The 14,727-nt window shown below is 47.0% G+C and overlaps 1 long non-coding RNA gene across 6 annotated transcripts in view; it reads left to right on the top strand.

Annotated features, from left to right (window-relative positions):
• LOC127492735 (uncharacterized) overlaps window positions 1-12,417 on the top strand; it is a 76,098-nt gene extending 63,681 nt beyond the window's left edge. For 5 of the 6 annotated variants that reach the window (XR_016220805.1, XR_016220804.1, XR_016220806.1 and 2 more), the window contains 2 exons: window positions 6,274-8,504; window positions 8,988-12,417. This is a non-coding gene — a long non-coding RNA (uncharacterized LOC127492735). Of the gene's footprint in view, window positions 1-418; window positions 619-6,273; window positions 8,505-8,987 lie in introns of all 6 variants that reach the window. The other variant, XR_016220808.1, reaches the window with a different exon arrangement.
• The last annotated feature ends 2,310 nt before the right edge of the window (window positions 12,418-14,727 follow it).

Genomic DNA, 14,727 nt, shown 5'->3' with positions numbered 1-14,727 from the left:
CCGTACTAATAGTAGGTGGCAAAGCCAGAATTCCTTACTCTGCTCCATCTTCCTGTTTAGGCCAAACCCTTCCTCCCCTACCCATCCCCAGTACACTGAAATCAGAAAGCAGTGTGTGAAGACAAAATGAAACAACACTTATGAATGCCTGGCTCCTTCCTTTAGGAGAAAAAAGGAATTAACAGTAATACAACAATAGCTTAAGAAGTAAGATTTTGGTGGAAGTAAGCTAAAATATATATTTAGGTACATCGTTTTTCTGAATTACAAGTTAAGAAAATTTTTATTGTGAATTGACAAATTATAGTTGTATTTATTTGTAGGGTACAAAATGATGTGATTTATGAATACAATGTCGAATAATTAAACCGATATATTGGTCACCTTGAATACTTATTTATTTATTTATTTGTGGCAGGAACGTTTGAAATTTACTTTCTTGGGGATTTGGAAATGTACAATACACTGTTGTCGACCGCGCTCACTCCACTGCGTGATAGATCTCAAGACTGACATCACTCATCACTGCTGTCTAACTGCGGCTGAGGCTCTGTACCCTTTGACCCCTCCCCCCATACCCCACCTTTGGTGATCACCATTTCACTCTTTGTTCCAATGGTGAGTTTTTACTGTCCTTTACTTTGACAGTTTTCCACTAACACTTGCCTCTCAAAATTTTAGCTTATTATAAGATAAGCTTATGAGAGATTTTACATATATGGAAAAGTTCACGGAAAATGCCTATTTAAAAAACCATGCATAGATTTCAAAAATTTTTTGCACCAAAATATGTTTTTTAAAAAAATATTTATTTATTTATTTATTTGAAAGAGAGAGAAGGAGAGAGGGAGAGAGATCTTCTATCTGCTGGTTCACTCCCCAGATGGCCGATCCAGAGCCAGGAGCCAGAAGATTCTTCAGGATCTCACACTTGGGTGCAGGGACCCAAGTCCTTAGGCCATCTTTTACTGTTTTCCAAGGCACATTAGCAGAGAGCTGGATTGGAAGTGGAACAGTTGGGACTCAAACCGGTGCCCATATGGGATGCTGGCGTGGCAGGCAGAGGCTTAACCTTCTATACTACAATGCCGGCCCCCAAAATAAACATCTTTTAATTCCATTTTTCCATAAGAGGTAGCATAGCAAGTGGTGAAAACGTGGACTTGAGCCAGACTCCCTGATTTTTTTTTTTAAGATGTATGTTATGCTCTGCTCCCCACCCAGGAGACAGTGGCTTGAGACATCGTTCCATGCCAGCGAAGAGCACCTCGTCGCCCCATGTCAGCAGGAAGTAGCTCTAAAGACAGATCATCGTCCCTCTACCCCTCCTGGACTTTTGGGACTAATGTCATCCCATACAACTCCTGCTTTATAAAAAACAAAAGAGGGGAATGTTAGGAAAATGGCACAGTTTTATCTATGGTGTGATCTACACCTTGACACCATCCTAGGCTCTAGCCCCCACTGGGCCATTGCTGGAAGCCAGGTGACCACATGGCCCAACCACTGGTGTCAAGCTCCACCCCCATCTTAATGGGATTCGCTGCTCCGGCTTCCCTGCCCACCCTCCGGCAAAGTTTTAAAAGGACCTGTTCCTGTTCCTGGCTCTCCTGGCTCTTCTCTCCCACTCTCTGCTCTCTCCTGCTCGATCTCTCTTCTCTCCTCGCTAGCTCCTCTCCTCTCTGTCTCTCTCTCTTATACTCTCCTTCTCTCCCTTCTTCACCCCTTCCCTCCAGCTTGCTGGTTTTCCCCAATAAGTCCTTTCCCTTAAAAAACAAAAACAAACAAACAAAAAAAGATGTATGTTAGGGGCTGGCATGGTGGCGTAATGGGTAAAGCCACTGCCTGTAGTGCCAGCATCCCGGTTTGAGTCCTGGCTGCTCCACTTTCCAATCCAGCTCTCTGCTGTGGCCTGGAAAAGCAGTAGAAGATGGCCCAAGTCCTTGGGCCCCTTTACCCATGTGGGAGACCTGGAGGAAGCTTCTGGCTCCTAACTTCGGGTCAGTGCAGCTCTGGCCATTGTGGCCAACTGGGGAGTGGACCAGTGGATGGAAGATCTCTCTCTCTCTCTCTGCCTCTCCTTCTCTCTGTGTAGCTCTTTCAAATAAATAAATAAATCTTTAAAAAATGTATTTAGTTATTTGAAAGGCAGAGTGACAGACAAAGGGAGAGACAGTGAAAGATCTTCCATCTGCTGGTTTTTCCCCAAATGGCTGTGATATTTAGGTCTCTGCCAGTTTGAAGCCAGGAGCCAGGAACTGCATCTGGGTTTTCCACATGGGTAGCAGGGAACCAAGCACTTGGGCCATCCTCCACTGCTTTCCCAGGTGCATTAGTGGGGAGCTGGATTGGAAGTGGAGCAGTTGGGGCTCACCCAGTGTTCTTATATGGGATATGGGTGGTGACAGGCAGCAGCTTACTCCACTGTGCCAAAACGTGGGCCCCAGACTCCCTGAATTTCAGTCTTGGCCTCAGTGGCCCCGTGGACTTAGGCAAATCATGGAACTTCTCTGTGCCTCAGTTTCCTCCTCTGTAGATTTCCTGATCAGTAAAAGAGTAGTATCTGTCTCTTAAGGTTGTCATCACAATTAAATGAATGATACTTAAAGAGTGGCTGGCACATGACAAACAGCATGAAAGCATTTGTTAAATCATTAATTTAGAAGAAAGTGCAGCATAACCAAACTGTGGAATGGAGCCCGTTGATTTTTGTAAAAATTCTATTTATTTGAGAGAAAGGCAGGGAAAGGGACTTCTATGTACAGAGAGTGCCCATGCACTGGCTTACCCCCAGAGGCCCACAGCAGTCCCTGGCCAGGCCGGGGGCTCAAGCAGGGAGCCAGGGACTTGCTCCAGGTGTCCCACGTGGGTGGCAGGAGCCCAGTCACTTGGGCCATCTCTGCTGGCTCTCAGGATTCTGCATAAGCAGAAAGTTTGAGACAAGAGCTGGAGCGGGGTATCAAACCGAGCCAGCCGATGTGGGATGCAGGCACCCCGACTGGGTCTGAGCTGCTAGGCCAAACACCTGGCTTGCTTTTTACTGAGGAGGAAAAAGGAAGAAAGAAACCCTTATTTCTTGCCCTTCTCCCCTGGTAGTTGGTAATAACTGGTACCAAATACAGCCTTTAGAATGCCCAGGTAAGTGAGAATCTCCAGTTCAAGCTAATGATCATGATTCTTGAGAAATGGACCCTGGCTCCACAGAGAGCTGAGCTTAATAACAAACGGGAAGCAGGCCCCAAAGATAGCATGCTGCTTGCGCGTCTGGGGCTTGGGGCTTGGGGACCTTGGCTCAGAGTTGTTAATGTGGCTATTAGCCTTGAGACTTTTCTGCTTTCACACCTTCTACTCCAAATTTCATCCTGAGTTTAAACCTTAGCCCGAGTTGCTGTTGGATTTCACATTCTCAGAGGTAGCATTATGGTTTTAGTGTCTTTGGGGCATTAAAATCTATATTTCACTGTAACGAACAGGAGCAAACCTTACGCTAGCTAGCTGGAATTCTTCTCAGCCTCTCCCTATCGAGGTTTGCGGTTTCATTTTGCTCTAATTGTCCCCAGTGGTGCAAACAGGCAGGCACTCGGCCTTTGCCAATAGACGTGGAGCCACCACCCCCTTGTCCTGTCTCGAAAATGGAATGGATCCTGGAGGCTGGGAGTAGCTTCTTGTACGCACTGGGAAGAGTTGGGGGAAATTACGATTCCTGAATTTTACTTCCGTCTGTTGATTATTGCTCCCGTCATTGCTTCTGCTCTTGTGAGCAGGAGGCGCCCTGCGAGAGAAGAAAGAGCTCCGTGAAAACGGTGAAGCCGGGCACGATGCCTCAGCTGAAAGGGAGCACTCAAACGGAAAACTGCATCATTAATAATAACATTTTTATAATCACCCATAGAAGCGAGTCAAGTCAAGTTGCCTGGCTCCCCCAGCTTTTCGCTGGGCTGCCCTACACGGTGAGGCTGTGTGCCCTTGCTGGCTTCCCTCTCTACTGCTCATCGTGTATTCTACAGCACGTCCCTCTGCAATTGCCATAAGCAAATCATTTAACCCATAGGAATAATCCTGGGGAGGTGATGTCAGTGCAAACAGATCTGTGCCTATAAAGACCAGCGATGCACAACCACGCGGAGGGAAGGGCTCACAAATGTGAAGTGCTGTATCACTAGCAAGTGCTGCAACTAATTGGCAATAACGGTCCACACGCGGAAACCAAGGCATGGAGGGAGCTGCATTTCAGAGAGCTTGGCAAAAGGAACCCAGCCCGGGGAAACTAGGGAGCCGGACTCTTGAGGCTTATCAACACAGTAGGACCATGCACTAGCAGCATCAATTCCATCTCCAGTAGTGGTGGGTGTCCTGGGTTTGGTTAGGTGCTAAAAATAGGTTTTATTCTCACTTATTGTGATTACTTAGCACGTTAGCTAAATTTTCATGGAAGATCCAGAGAAAGCAAGTCCCAGACAATTACTGCAGAGCACTAAGTGCAGATGGTGCTCACTGGTTTTCATGTCGTGGAAGGCTGTCCTAGTGACAGGGCTTCTGAAATCCAGTGGGGCAAAGTGGTATGTCAGGAAGGAAAGAACCCGTGGCTAGTAGTTCAGAGCGTGACTGGGTCTGAATCCTGACTTCACCGCTGCCTGGTTGGGTACCTGGAGAAAGTTAGGTTACTTCCTCATGTTTCCTTTGTGTAAAATCTTTGCCTCATAACGATACAGTACAATTCTAGAACAGTGCCTGGCATGTAGAATAACTCACTAGATATTCCTGCATTGTCCAGCTTTTCGTCACTACAGCAGAAGTACCTAAGAGGAGCTAGCTGCTAACGCCAAAGGTTGAGTTTGCTCATGGGCCTTGGTTCACAAGATCAGGTGTTCCCCTGAGTTTGGTGTCTAGGGAGGGAGGAGCCTGGCAATGGCACAGTGTGTGTGGAGCAGTGTGCCCTGGTGAGCTGGGACGCAGAGAGAGACAGGGAGCATGCTCAGCCTATGTGACCAACCCTTTTGGGGGCACCACCTTCGGCATGTGAGCCCTCAGTGACCTGAAACCTCGCCCTCTGCTCACCTCCCAGGTACTGCACTGCAATTGGATCAAGCCTGCCCCCTTAATCCAACAACCACTAACTGTTAACATAAGGTTTTGGGGTTTAAATGTCTTCCTGAGTGGGGAATCCAAATCATGTTCAAATTCCAGCAGTTGGTATAGTTTGAACTTAATGTGTCCACTTTAGACTGAGAGATGTTTTAAAATGCCTGTAACGGACACAACCTATTTTACTAATTTAGTAGTATGGAATAAAACCATGCCTTTTTTTCTTAGGACTCTAATTAAATGGCTTGAGCCTTCTCACCCAGCATCCCTGATTTCACCCTCCTAGATAGTGTTTAGGAGCTTTAGGTTTCCAAGGAGCTATCTTGCTCAGACATGGTCCCTAAGAGTGAGACGGTATATTAGTTGCCACTCGAAACTTGCTTCTGCTTGGGTTAATGCGTGGCCCAGTGGCAGACACAGCAAAACCTAAGCAGTCAAAGGGCACATTGGGTCACCACCACTCCTGAGATGTCAGAGGGCCAATGCTTCAGGCTTCAGTGCAGTGCTTCTCCCAAACTGGTTCTTCCAAGTCTGAAGATCTCCTCTACCTCCTTTCCAGGAGTGACCAGAGGAATTCCACATCAAGTTGAGCAGGCAGTCCAACTTGAAGGATTTTTAAAAATTCATTGACATAGTCGTTCCTGCAGAACACAAAATATGTCCAGAAACACGACTTCTTTGACCAGCTGGCTTTGTACAAGGGATGCTCCATAACTCAATCTCTTTCAATCCTCCACGCTGATAGTATTTCGGTAGTCTCACTGTCTTCATCACCGAGCCTTATTCAATGTCACCCTAACAGGTTTCAATAACTCTCCTGGAGAAATGTTGGGGATCTTATCCATCTATGGGCTGACTGTGCGCCTCTCAATTCGTATGTTGAAATCTTAATCTTTGAGGTGATGGTATTAGGAGGTGATAGCTCTAAGGAGATGATTTGTTCCCTCTTGAATGGGATGAGAGTTGCCTTGCCTCTTTCCACCATGTGTTGACATAGTGAGAAGGTACCATCTATGAACCAGAAAACAGGCCCTCATGGGAATCAAATCTTCTGGCACCTTGAGGTTGCACTTCCCAGCTTCCAGAGTTGTGAGCAGTCAATTTCTATGGCTTCTAAACTAGCCAGCTTATGTGGTGTTCTGTTCTAAGAGGCTGAATAGACTAAGACATGTGTCTCTTTACTTTCAGAGAGCCCAGAGTCTCATACTCTGAATGTCAACAGTTATCAGGAAGAAGTCAGAAGTCCTGCCTTCCCGGACACCCTACTACACTCTTTCTCAAGTCTTTGCTTTACTTGATAATTGTTTTTGTGGATTATCAGCAGCGAGAGGATGTTCTGAGAGCTGTCAGCAGAGTGTCAAGGAGAGTGACTGAGCAGCACGTATCATTTCCTTGTGACCTTTACTTGATTGTGCCTTTGAACAGCGCGACTTTCTCAAGATAAGGTAAAGAGGAAAACGTCTTTCAGGAAGAGGAAACATCTTTATCTACTACAAATATTTATTGAACACCACTATAGTGTTTTGAGTCTATTTTAAGATAGTTGGAATATTTTGAATGTTTGTCAGTACAGAAAAATTCACAGAAAAATACACATTATTCAATTTTCCCTGGATGGTTAATGTTTTCCAAAAGCCCAAAGCCATGTGAGTTATGTCCTAGTATTTCAATTTACTTATAATGAACCGCTCCAAAACGTAGTGTCTTAAAAAACAGTTGTTTTATTATTTTTCGTGACTCTATGGGTTTACCTGCCCGTAGCTGGGAGGTTCTTCTATTCCTGTGATGTCAGCTGTGGCTGCCATCATCTGGGAGCCGACTGGTTTGCAGTATTCGAGATTCTTCCTCACATGACTAGCCAGTGGTGCTGGCACCAGACTTTGAGCTCAGCCCAGGTGTCTACCAGAATGCCTAGACTCCTACATATGGCCTCTCCATGGGGCTCGGGCTGGCTCCTCACAGCCCGGCACCTGGGAGTGTTCCTAAGAGAGCAAGCCCCAGTGTGCAAGCACTTATGAAACCTCTACTTGCGTCTTGCTCGCTGAAGTCCAATGGCCACATCCATGTACATGGCCACGCCCGGAAGGTGGGAGGGATCCCACAAAGGTGAGAATTCTGGAGACTGCACTCACAGAGGTCCACCAGAGTCACAGTCGGCCACTCCCAGAGTCTCATCTCAATCCCAGGAGAGCAGAATAGCATCTTAGAACCTTGAAATATGAAGGGACCTGAGAGATTTTGGACTTTGGCTTCTCTGTTTTGTGAAGAAGCAAACAGACTCAGTGAGTGTGATTTACTAGCCCAGAGTGGCAACTCAAACCTGGGCTGTACATTGTAAAAGTGATCTGGGGCCGTGCTCTGGTGTGGCACCCTCTCTGTTGTGGGTGGGTCCCGCCTCTGCCCTCACAGAGCCCACCCTCTACAGGGCAAGCCTGTGGTTTTAGGTCTCCTCATGGCCTATGCCACTCGTTAACCATGGCACTTCTCTGCCTTCCCTTTGTTAATTAAGTGTGTAATGACTGTATTAAAGTGAGTTTCAGGTTCTAATTTATGACGCAGTAGTTATATTTTAATGTACACTTTATGGCACATTGGAGTCCCTCAGTCATCACCATGTGCTCCTCTAATCCGGCCTGCTTGGTAATACTTGCCGAGAATTTTATTATTTTAAACAATTATAAGGATTTATAGTTACCTGACTCTTTACATTTGTGAAATATTTTTGTTCATATCTACTATTTATGTGAAGCCCAGTCCTTTGTCAGGAATACAGCCTCTAATCATGACATTGCTCCTATGGGAAAATGTAATTTGCTTTTCAATGATCCACTTTATGTTCTGGTCTCCAGGAACGGGCTCTTCTGCAATAAAAAGCAAGTAGGGATTGCATTCTCTGGAATTTTTTGCCAATTGCCTGGCACAGGAGGACCAGTATTTATAAAGTAGTTCTAATCTTTCTGTTGACATGTGAAATCTGAGTGAGGAATTAATGACAGATTTCCCTTACTTAGTGTGGGGGGATGGATAAGGGAGCAAAAATAGGAGTGGAGAAAGCACTGTGGTTCTCTCCACCATCAGTGGCACTCTCCAAGTCCTGTCTTTGTTTGGTGTCTCTCATGTTGGGTCTTCCTTCCTGGGGTTAAAAGGCAATAACAGAAATGAGTGGCCTGTGAGAGGGGTCTGGGTGTGCTGCTGGATGACAAGGCAGGCTCTGGGCCATCCTGAAGGGCTTTCTGGTGGAGGCAGCGTTTCAGCTGGGACCTGAGGGGTGAGGAGATTTCAACAGGGGAAGAGGTGCATAGGATTTTCCAGGAAGAAGGAACAGGCTATGCAAGGGGCTGGAGGGAGAGAGAACAGGAACATTGAGGACCCCAAACAAGCTAAATCTGATTGGCGAGTAAGGGAAAGAGAAGGGGGAGGTGTGGGGAGCAACTCGGACTAGACTAAGTTACTGGAATTAAGACTTATTCTATGCATCTGCTCTCCCACAATATGGTGCTGAGAAGGGAGAAACAGCTTCTACCCAGCTGCCTCTCACCAACTTGACAAGTTGCAGGACCTGCTCCTGATTGGAGGAGAGCAGCGTACTCGGCGTGTGGGTAGCAGAGTTGGGATTGGAGGAAGAGGACTATAAAGGAGGAGAGAGACAACATGCACCAGGAACATCTAACGGGAACATCTGAGGGAACACCTGTGCAGCCCCCGAGAGAGCCGGCCGGCGGTGTGCCGCTCCCCCGCAGAAGTGGGGAAAGTGGCTAGGGGGAACCACCCTTCCACGGAGGTGGAAGGGACAGTAGCCAACCCGGGAAGAACCAGCAGCAAACCTGGGGAGGGCCGAGCAGACAAAAGAACAGCGCAGGGTCCTGTGTCGTTCCTCCACGAAGACGGGGAGCGACAGGGAGGGAAAGGCCTGAGACCAGAAGTGCACACACATGTGCCCAGTGACTACGGCCCACACGTGCCACTGAGGAGTTTGGGCTTCACTTGCTAGAGAATGGGAAGATGCTGGAGGGCCGGTGACCTGAGCAGGCCCCCACTAGCTATTGTCTGGAGGGGGAATTGAGTGGGAACAAACTGAAGACAGGAATCCTGCTGATGGACGTGGTGACCTGGCCAGCAGAGAGCGGTGGGTAGATGGGAAAGACATTCAGACATTCAGGAATCACTAGAATGCTGTACTTCATATCAGGGGACCAAAGAGTGGTAGATACTGGGTTCTGGGACTCTGGAGGGTGGTTCAGGTGAGTCACCAGCATGGAGATGAAACTGGAAACCATGAGAGGATGAGATCGCTCAGGACAGTGACAGAATCAGGGGCTCAGAGTGAACCCCAGAAAAGCCCTTTCTCTGGGCTCAGTCCCATCTCCGAGAGAGAGAGAGAGAGAGATCCTGGTTGCTCTGCTTTGCGGTAATGTACAATGACTTCCATTTAATATGTGTTTGTGTTAGGTAGGAAGTTAGAAACTAGCCTATGTGTGTGTGTGGTGGGGGGCAGGGGGTGCAGCTAAGGAAAAAACACTTTTTCGGAGAAGAATTTAACAGCCCGAGAAGCACACCTTGGAAGCAGCTCAGGATTTTATACTACAAACTCCTGCCCACACTCTAATGACTTTCCAGGTGGTCTCAGCCTTTCCCCCAAGGAAACGCCACAGGAGAATCCTCTCTGCTCGGCACCAGATGGGTTACCTGGCCTGGCAACACTGAGCAGTAAAACCTTTCCGGCCTTCCTCTAAGGAAGGCACCTAGGGGAAGCGCTTCTGCGTGGTGCCAGGTGGGCTACCCAGTCTGATGGCACGGAGTAGGGAAACCTTGGGAGGAATTTTGCATAATTCACACTCAGCAAACCCTTTGCCCAGGAGAAGGACTAGAATTTACACTAGTTGCTTATACCCGCCCTGCCTCCCTCCTCTAGGAGGCTATAGGTAGGGTCTGTGAATTTTGTGCAAGCCTGGTGGGCTGGCCTCAGGATTATTGAATAAACCGGTTTAGGTTCTCATTGTCAAAAACTTAATAATTCCAGTTATATTATATTAGATTTATCTTTGTAGGACCAAAAACAAAACAAAAACAAAACAAAACCCAAAACAAAAAAAATCACATTAAAGTGCTTTTTTCTCTTTCCAAAACTCCAAAACAAAAAGGCAATATGCTTTCAACCCCAGTCTGTAGAGACACAGAAAGTGGGTGGATAGGTTCGAAGTGTGGTCGCTCTACAAGCCAGCTTTTGGCCATGAGAGGCGTGCATCCCAGCCAGTGTCAGCTTACAGTCCCCTCCCCAGTCCCAGCCCTACATCGGGGCCCCTGAGCCCCTCCTGACCTCCAGGCTTGAATGTACTCTCTCCCTATCAACTACTGTCCTGTAAGGGTGTCCTCTTCCTTTTCAGCTGACATTTACTGTGTCTTGTGTACGTGCCAGGTGCTGCTCCAAGACTTCTAGATGTGGTCACACACTCCTTAAAAGGCAGTAAGTTCTCACCCTTATTTTGCAGAAGAGGAAACTGAGGCATAGGGACATTAAGTACACATTCAGCATCACGTGGCAAATCAATGACAGAGCCTGGGTTCAGGCCGGGAAGGTATGATGCCAAAGACTCTGCCTTTTAAAATTTTGTTTTAAATTTATTTATTTGAAAGGCAAAAGAGACAGATGGACAGAGAGCTCCCACCTGCTGGTTCACTCCCTAAATGCCTGCAATGGCCAGGGCTGGAGCCGGGACCCAGAAATTCAGTCCTGGTCTCCCACGTGGGTGGCAGGGACCCACCCACTTGAACCTGCTGCCTCTGAAGGTGTCCACTGGCAGCAAGCTGGACCTGGGAGCCAGAGCTGAGAATCGAACTTGGGTACTCCAACATGGGATGCAGGCATTTTAACTGCGAGGTTAGAAACCTGCCGCACACCTGTGCTTTTTATCACTGTGTTATTCTGCCTCCCATTTGGTGCCCCTGTGTGGCCTCTCTGTGAACTCTGCAGCTGTGTCTTCTCTCTCACCTTTTTTACAGCCTCCTTCAGGCATCCTGATGCATATACTTCCATAGCACTGGGGTTGGTGCCTTGCCTCAAACAGGAGCTCAGTGAATATTTGTCAGATGATAAAATGCCAAAATATAGGTCATGATAAATTATGTGATTCTCCAGATGTGTTAAGGACTATTTAAAAGATCTCCTATTGCCTCTCATGAATCTAGGAAGAACAGTTTACAAAACACTTGATTATGATTTGATTCTCAAGATGCCCACATACAAGAGTGTGCTTGTTTCATAGCTGGGAAAATAGACACTGACACAAAGAAGTTGACTCATCTGGTAGGCTGGTCCCAGGACCCAGGTCCCTAGTCCCATAACATTCAACCTGCAGATTTCTCAATTGAATACAGGTCCAGGTCTGGCTCTGACTCGTTCATTAATGAAACCAGGATTTTTTCTTTTGTGAATGGATACCATTGGCAGCTTTGAAAGGATTGAAGGAGGCAGTGTGGGCTGGGACACACACTGTTCACACATTAGACCCTCTTCTCAGGGTCTGAGAAGAGGACAGTACCTGATGATGATCCCGGAAATGAGTTTACATTAATGCCACATTTATTCAACGGTATCTCCATCCGTAGTGGCAAATGAAGTGATGGCAGAAGGTAAATACCAGAAAATTTAGGACATTCATTCTATAGCGAGAAACGTGGAGGAGTCTCTCCGTGGTGGGGGAGGTTTCCGGGATGCAAATCAGAGACACTTTTTATTTTGGAGGGAAAAGGTAAAAAAGAGGAAATATTTGTTCTGGCCCAAGTGAAAATTCAGATCCAAGCCAGGATTGGACCTGGAAGGCCTGGCTCGGAAACGCCTTGTGTTTGTACTGCAGGTTTTTCCCCCTTCATGAAGCAGATGCTTATACAAGCATTACCAGTGTTGTCAATAATACTGTAACATTTGCCTTCCATCCCTTTGTTGCTTGGGGAACATGTTGGGTTTCGGCACATTTAGCTTTGCCATTTACTTCACAAATCGCAGCTGTGTAGTGCTACAACGAAGTCGATTTTACCGAGAATAGAAATTTGAAGGGGAAAAAAAAATTCTCCCAACAACCTTTCCAGTAATCGCAGGCCTGAAATTCTTTGGAGTGTGTGTGTGTGTGTGTTTTCCAAACAACTCGGTTTCAGTACAATGATGCTTCACTAAGAACCTTCCTGCAAATTTAATTCAAAGGGGAAAGCTTTGTTGTTATTAAACACAATGGCAGTTTGTACATCTCCACATCATTATGTTGCTTCTCATTATGGTAATTCATTTGCTTCTGCTTTGTATGGATATCAAATAAAAATCACTTTCGCTCCTGGCAAGTGATTGTCATTATAGAGACTCTCTGGGAGCCCGGCTAAGCGGTGCTTGGTGTCATAGCAAACACAATTAGCAAAATGGCATCCAGAGTTGCCTCACAGAGCTGCCCCGTGGTGAGCCTCCGCGTTTCCTATTTAGCACGGCTGCAGGTTCCCAGGCTTTGCCGTGTGCCTCCTCTGTTTCCATCTTTGTACCATTTTATATTCAAGTAGAGCACTATGAGGACTTCGTGTGAATTTTTTTCCCCCTGATTTGACCTTGCTCTGCACTTGCTGGGCTCGGAGAGCCCTGAGTTACTTTTTCCTCCTAGGAGCCTGCAGTTCTCTGAAGGGTCAAGGACAACATCACCAAATGTCCACTCTGACATCACTGTGGCTTTTTCCCTCCCCAGCGAGGGTATTGGGCTTTGCATGGGGTTAGAAAAAAGCCTTTAAAGACCACTATTTATTATTAGTCTATATTAAAAAAGAAAACATTGTACATCCTTCTGTAATGGAAGGATCTGAGGCCCGGCGCAGTTGAGGCCCTGAGAGGTTGGAGTCCCTTCGCCTTGGCTTAGCCTAGGTGGGACTGATGGCGTCAGCAGTCTCTTGGGGATAAAGACATAGGGGTGGCTTTGCCTGACCTCTAGAGGAAGAGGTGTTCTAGATTTCGCTGCAATGGTTCTTCTGTGTGGAGGCTCGAGATGTGTTTGACATCACCTCCTCCTGAGTGCCCTATGTCATTATTCCGGGATGCTCTCTGCACACGTACAGAGGAGTTCTCCAGAGTGCCTGGGGGCCACGCTGTAGTCTTCCCAGTGGCTGCTCCAACGTCTGCTTCCTCCTCTTGCTGCTCTTCTCTGTCCTCCTCCTCCTTTTTCTTTCTTGCTCCCTCCTTCAGAGGGGAATCTAAACAGCCAGTGCCCTGGGAATGATCACCGCTCCAAGAAGTTTGCTTTAAGTCAATCAGGGAATCAGGATTCCTCCTCCAGGTGATTGCTTTAGGATGCCCTTGAGATGCGGTTCTGGACACTGAGATCGGAGGGGGAATCTGGGAGATTCTGGAATGGGTCTCTCCTCTTATTCAATGAGACACATTAAGAGAAACAGATCATGTCTCTGTGTGTTGTAAAGATTTATTTGAAAGAGTTGTGGGGGCGGGGAGGGGGGGAGGAAGAAAGGGGGAGAGAGAGAGGAGAGAGATATCTCCCATCCACTGGTTCGAGGGCTGGGCCAGGCTGAAGCCAAGAACCAGGAGCTTCCTCCAGGTCTCCCATGTGGGTGGCAGGAGCCCAAGGACTTGGGCCATCTTCGGCTGCTTTCCCAGGCCATTAGCAGGGACTTGGATGAAAAGTAGAACAGCTGGGACACAAAACAGCACCCGTATGGGTTGCTGGCATTGCAGGTAAGCCACAATGCCAGCCCTGAGAAGCAGTTCTTTTGAAGTTATGGTGTGAGGATGTGATATATGGAACTGTGGCAGCAATGTTGTGATAACTAGAGTCAGCCATGAGAATAATAGTGAACATGCTAAGAATGGCCTAGTAGGAAGATGGAAATAATCTAGAGTTTTGATGTGTTGCTGAGTCATTGAATTATCCTAGCCTGAAATCTGCCTTTAAATAAGATTTCTTTAAATTAGATAATAGGTGTCGGGGCTGGCACTGTGGCTGGCACTGAAGCGCCAGCATCCCATGTAGGCGCCGGCTCTAGTCCCAGCAGCTCCACTTCCGATCCAGCTCTCTGCTGTGGCCTGGGAAAGCAGTAGAAGATGACCCACGCCCTTTGGCCCCTGCACCCACGTGGGAGACCTGGAAGAATCTCCTGGCTCCTGGCTTTTGATTAGTGCAGCTCCGGCCTTTGCGGCCATCTGGGGAGTGAACCAGCAGATGGAAGATCTCTCTGTAACTATGTCTCTTTCTCTGTAACTATGTCTTTCAAATAAATAAAATAAATCTTAAAAAAAAGATAATAGATATCTGATCTTTTGAGACTTTTAGTCTGGTTTTCTCCTATTTGTAGCCCCAAACCACCTACAACTCACAAATTACTGCTCTACTTTCTAACTTTAGAAATTATTTTGCTGGAAGATTCTATAACTTCATTATCTTATTTTAAAAAAGGATTATTATTTTTATTTACTTGGAAAGTTGGCTGACAGAGGGATACAGAGATCTTCCATCCACTGGTTCACTCCCCACATGCCTGCAATGTCGGAGCCGGGTTGAAACCAGGATCCTGGAATTCCATCTGCGTCTCTCATGTGAGCAGCGGGGCACTGGCACCATCATCTCCTCCTGAAGTGGGAAAAGTCAGGGAGACGGATTAGCT

This window comes from Oryctolagus cuniculus, chromosome 14 (assembly GCF_051225735.1).
Source record: "Oryctolagus cuniculus isolate XC-2025 breed Fujian yellow rabbit chromosome 14, ASM5122573v1, whole genome shotgun sequence".
NCBI lineage: Eukaryota > Metazoa > Chordata > Mammalia > Lagomorpha > Leporidae > Oryctolagus > Oryctolagus cuniculus.
The sequence above is the reverse complement of the archived record's forward strand: the minus strand, read 5'-3'. Positions and strand labels throughout refer to the sequence as shown.